This window comes from Abramis brama, assembly GCF_963993115.1.
Source record: "Abramis brama genome assembly, chromosome: 25".
NCBI classification, from domain to species: domain Eukaryota; kingdom Metazoa; phylum Chordata; class Actinopteri; order Cypriniformes; family Leuciscidae; genus Abramis; species Abramis brama.
The window spans coordinates 21784529-21790432 of record NC_139987.1 but is presented as its reverse complement, the minus strand read 5'-3'; the positions used below and the strand labels follow the sequence as shown (position 1 = coordinate 21790432).

Sequence of the window (5904 nt, the reverse complement as noted above, 5' to 3'; positions counted from 1 at the left end):
CAAACATTCCCATTAAGTTATGAAAACGGTATTTCAGTGAATGGCCGTATCTGTTTTGAAGTCCATCAAACTGCATCCATCCATCATAAAAGTAATCCACATGGCTCTCCAGGGATTTATGAAGGCCTTCTGAAGTGAATCAATATGTTTGTGTAAGAAAAATAACCATATTTAAAACTTAATCGACTAAAATAACTAGCTTCCGGCAGACAGATTTTTTTTTAATTTATTAATAAATAAATAATTGTGTATGTTACATCATCGATGGGCAGTAGATGGGTGGGCTGTCTGATTCAGGCTGTATAAATGAAAGGACAGTAAGGAGAGCAGAACAAACTCCTAACAGGAGGAGACTCACTCATGGCCTATGAGACAGAGGATCATGAGACTCAATACTGCTTTCCTGCCATCAACTCATCATGTATCAAGGGAAAACGCTCCAGATATGTATACAGTATCATGTATGTGTTTGTATCATTGCTGTCAGCATGGACTGTGTTTCTGAACCTGCTGGTGATCATCTCCATCTCTCACTTCAAGAAGCTTCACACTCCAACAAACCTGCTCATTCTCTCTCTGGCTGTGGCCGACCTGCTTATTGGACTTGTTATGCCCATAGAGGCAATCAGACTGATTGAGAATTGTTGGTACTTTGGAGACACTTTCTGTAAACTGTTTATTACAATCCTTGGATTGGTCTTTTCAGCATCTATCAGTAATTTAGTATTAATTGCTGTTGATCGTTACGTGGCTGTGTGTCACCCTTTACAGTACCAACAGAAAATAACTACAACTAAAATTGTAATAAGCATCTGTCTGAGCTGGGTTTGTTTTTCAACTTATAATGCTACAATTGTAATTAATAATGGATTTTTAGACACTTCACACAGAACAGACATGTGTTATGGAGAGTGTTCTATTATGATGGGTTTTGCCTGGGGAGTTACTGATCTGTTCATGTCTTTTATTTTTCCATGTACCCTAATCATAACTTTATATTTGAGGATTTTTTATGTAGTACATCAGCAAGTGAAAGTTATAAACTCTCTGATTAAGGGTGGTAAATGTGTAACTGAAGGTTCAATGAGGAGGAAATCTGAGAGTAAAGCTGCTCTGACATTAGGAATCATTGTGACAGTTTATCTGCTTTGCTTTATTCCATACTATATCTGTTCTATATCAGTAATCTCTTCCACAACCATAAATCTATTGACATGGGTCTTGTACACAAACTCAGGTCTGAATCCTCTGGTCTATGCTTTATTTTATCCCTGGTTTAAAAAGACAGCTAAACACATCTTAACTCTGAAAATATTTCAGCCAGCATCCTCTCTGGTTGATATTTTTACAGAGCATCAATATTAATTAAACTGGTAAAGCTGTCACTCATAAAGGGTATAATTATCTTTGTAGGATTTAAATTTGTAATATCTTAATAGTATGTAGCTTATTTCAGAGAGTATGTTTGATACATTTTTAATTTGAACAATTCATTAAAACGTCTTTCTACACACATTGAAATTAAGTGTCAAAATGTTCATAAATTGCATTAAATTAGCTTATTAAATTAACTGAGCAAGCAGCATAACTCCTCAATGTACTGGAATAAATGGTAAAGGGAGATAACTGTATGTGTTTTATGCTTTATCACTTGCATCAGTCATGTTGCATCTGTGTTATTAAAGATCAAAAACATAATGACAAAAAAAAGGGACAGTCATACAGAACTAAATTTGGTAAAAAAGAGATGTCCTCTAACTTTCAAGTGCTTTTATTTCCAGAAAATGTCTTAATGTATAAATATTGGTATAACAAAAAGATGAAACAACTGAGACAAACTAAACAAGTTACACAGGCATTTGACGAACAGAAATGAATCAATGAGTCCCTGAACAGTATCAAAATCTGGTGTAGCCAGAAGCTGCTTTAAGGACCACAAAGCATCTCATCCCCATAGACTGCAGCAAACTGGCCAGTTCTTGCTGTGAGAGGTTACCCCACTCTTCCACCAAGGCTCTCAAAGTTCTCAAACATGGATTAGAAATCACAGTTTGTGTGTGTATATGTATGTGTGTGTGTGTGTGTGTGTGTGTGTCCTGGTAAACCCAAATGTCCCCACAAAGATAGTAATATCAGAAATGTTTGACCTTGTGGGGACATTTCTTTACGGTCCCCATTAAGAAAACTATGTTGTAAATTACTGTATACTACTAAATTATGTTTTTTTGAAAATGGAAAAAGGGATAGTTTTCTGTGAGGGTAGTGTTTAGAGGTAGTGTTAGGTTTAGGGGGTTTAGTTTGTACAATATAAAAATCGTTATGTCCATGTCCCCATAAAACATGGATAACCAACATGTGTGGTGTGTGTATATAGTATTCATTCATTCACACACACACTATGCTTCTCTGTTTATGTTTCTCTCGGATGGCAATGGCATCTCTGTCATACTACCAATGTAGGAGTGAAATTAACATCAGGTCTGTCATTTCGCTCATTATTACAACAGAGGAAATAAATATTCTCTTAGTCTATGACATAAGATACAATGTGTTTGTGATTTACCGACCGAAATATAAATTGTATACAAAAAAATGAGTGGCGAACTGACAATCAGTCAAGATTTTGACCAGAAAGGGAGCTTTGCTGAAATATTTTAAGAATTAATATGTGTTAAACTGATATTTTAAACCAGGAGTAAAATACAGCAAAGATAAAAGGATTCAGACATGAATTTAAATACAAGTTTAATTTGAACGGCCGTAACTGGGGGACCCGGGCGAATTGGGGCTCGTGGGTGGGCTCATTGGAAAGGCCTCGTCCAGACCTACGACCGATTAGAGTTTGGGGAAGAGTGAGCCAGGGGTTCCCGAGATATGAGCCGAGAAAGGTGCGCCTTTGACCGGGCGTAACTCCCCGACCCGGCCGCCCTCGGGGACGTGGGTGGGCCCGTTGGATAGGGCCCCTCGAGGCCTACAATCGACCCGAGTTTGGGATTTTTTCGCCACGTACTTTGAGATATTTGCGAATTCCTTCAGTTATACAATATTTCATGAGTTCGCCTGCTCATCCAGTCTAAACAGTTAATGTTAAAAGAACTTGGCTTGCAGCTGTCCTCGAAGGAGCTCGATCCCCCTGTAACTACTATGTAGAAGAAGAATGACAGAAGAACGCAATAAGAATTGTCGCTAGGATGCCGCAATGACTGCTCCTTATGTACGCTCGTAATGATGATTGACTGTACTAAATGACTATAGGCTCCTCCCGAACCTACATTCAGTCAGGGCCAGTCGAATGTATATTTATTGTAATAATGCATACAGTTTGTGACGAAGAGGCTGAGGCGGTCGGATCCATCTGCAGTATTTTATTAACACAGGTAAGCCAGCAGAGATAAACAGTCATAGAACTCAAGAGCACTAGGCAAGGCCAGTAGAAATAACTCAAAACAGCACACAGGTAAGGGCAATCCAAGAATCGTAACTCAAACAGGCATAGGTCAAGGGCTGGCAGCTTAGGTTCAAAAATGAGATCAGAGTCCAAGTCAAAATCACAAGAGCAAACACGAGAGATAAGCTAGAGACAGAGTGGGTAAATCAAGACTTCACAAATGAACAATGAGTAGAGCAGTCCAGATAAAGGGGAGCTGAGGGTACACAGGTGATAATAATGCAATGATAAGGAGATTAATCAGGAGATAATGAGCAGAGGTGGATAATGGGAAATGCAGTCCTAATACGCAGGAGAGAGGGATCTGGTGAAACCAGGAGGAGGCGTTGTCGAGCGTTCCGTGACACAGTTAGTGTTGGCGGTTTGGTTCTGTTATGGGCAAATCCACACGTCCATCCATGCAGCCATGCCTTGACAGAGCGGGGAGAGCAGCAAGTAAAACCCCCCTGGGGTAACATAACATATCCAGTAATCATGCATACATAATTGCAATCACATTTTTAGGCTACATGAGTGTTGTAAACAAGCCAAAATACATGAAAGATGATACAATGATATTAACTATGACAGTCATGAACAGAATTGATTAGATTAGAGTTGGGGATGGAAGCGGGAGTTAGATGCAGCGTGCAAATAAGCAAGAGAGGCTGAACGAATGGGGATTTAAAGGAACTGCTGTGACGACTGTCGCAACTGGATTGGTACACGTCAGGAACAGCTGACTGTTGTAAGGCGATGGTCAATTTTGGAACTTTATTTCACAAGTGAACAATGTTAACTGGACTAAGAAATTTATGTTTATTTGTCTGCAAAAGTCTGCCGGATGATGCAAAACGGCTTTCGTGGAAACATGTTTGGAACTTCATTTAGTGGGAAATCAGGAAAGCAGAAAAACTGTCACAATGAGTCTCAGATTACTAAATATAAATATTAAATACTCTCAGATTTCTTCCTCACTGGACATTCCATTACACCTTTAGGCTACTATTTATCAGTTTATAACTTTAACTTGCTGATGTACTACATTGAAAATTCTCAAATACATAGTTATTATCAGGGTGCAAGGACACGTTTAGATCTTTGCAAAACTCATTATAAAGGGAGACTGAAACGTGTGACATGTCTGCTGCTAAGACCAGCACCATTGTAAACTAAACCAGTAGAGACAGATGATCATTAAAGTTTAATTTAAAAAAGAATGTGCGGGGGGCGCTATGGCGTGTGGTGAAGAGTAGACGTGTCCTCCACTAGCTCCGAGGGAAATTGACTTTTATATATTTTTTTTTGTACCTTTCTTTAATTTATCTCTTTGTGATTGCTTTTACGGTAGTTAGAAGACAATCTACATTACTTATTTCAACTTGGGCATTGCAAGATGTACAATACTCGACAGAAACAGGACACCCAAAAAGGAGGCCGCAAAACACCGCCTCCTCCTGACTCTGAAACACCGGACCAAGAGAGCAGTGCTGCTAGCACTTTGGACGCTAGGATACAGGCTATGATGAACACGCTAAAGAATGATATTTTCTCTAAAATGGACACTGTTGCTGTTGGATTGCATTCTGAGATCTCGTCTGTTAGAGGGGAATTGAAAGCCTCTATTGAACCACTTCAGCGGTTAGTGGACTCTCATGAAACGGCAGTGCGGGATCTTGAGCAGGCCGCTAACGACCATAGCTCCCGTATAAGCGAACTTGAGGCTACTGTTAGCAAGTTATCCGCTCAGGTGAATCGTCTGGATGATAAGTGCGAGGACTTGGAAAGTAGATCTCGAAGAAATAATATTCGGGTGATTGGTGTACCGGAGGGAGTGGAAGGACCGCGTCCTACCGATTTTATTGCAGTCTTGCTACAGGATCTACTAGGACTGGAAGAAAAACCACTACTTGATCGTGCTCACCGCTCTCTGCGGAACGAACCAGCGGCTGGGACCCAACCTCGGGCTTTTATCGTGCGGGTGCATTTTTTCCATGCTCGTAACGAGATTTTACGGCGAGCAGGCGAGTCTTCCCCACTCCTTTACAAGGACAAACGGATCTCTGTGTTCCCAGACTTTACATCCTCTGTCGCTAAGAAACGTTCTGCCTTTTCTGCGGTTAAACGCAGTTTGCGCTCCTTTCCGGATGTAAAGTATGGGCTTCTATACCCCGCCACACTTAAGATCACTATGCCGGATGGCACTTCGCGGCGTTTTGAGGATCCCTCTTTGGCCAGTGACTTTGTTAAAAAGAACTGTAAGTAGTGTGATCTTGTTTTGATGCCAAGATCAGTCTAATGTCTGCAAGTAGATAACGTCACGTTAATTGTTTTGTTTGGTCTTCTATAAGTTACCCCGCCACATTTAAGATCACTATGCCGGATGACACTTCGCGGCGGTTTGAAGACCCCTCTTTGTCCAGTGACTTTATTAAAAAAGAACTGTAAGTAGTATGGACATTTACGGTGCTAATGCC

At 40.3% G+C, this 5904-nt stretch overlaps 1 pseudogene across 1 annotated transcript; it reads left to right on the top strand.

Moving 5' to 3' along the window:
• The first annotated feature begins 306 nt into the window (after nt 1-306).
• On the top strand, nt 307-1380 carry LOC311077035 (trace amine-associated receptor 13c-like; annotated as a pseudogene). Its single transcript has one exon. The product of its transcript is annotated as a trace amine-associated receptor 13c-like (transcript).
• Nucleotides 1381-5904: the final 4524 nt, after the last annotated feature.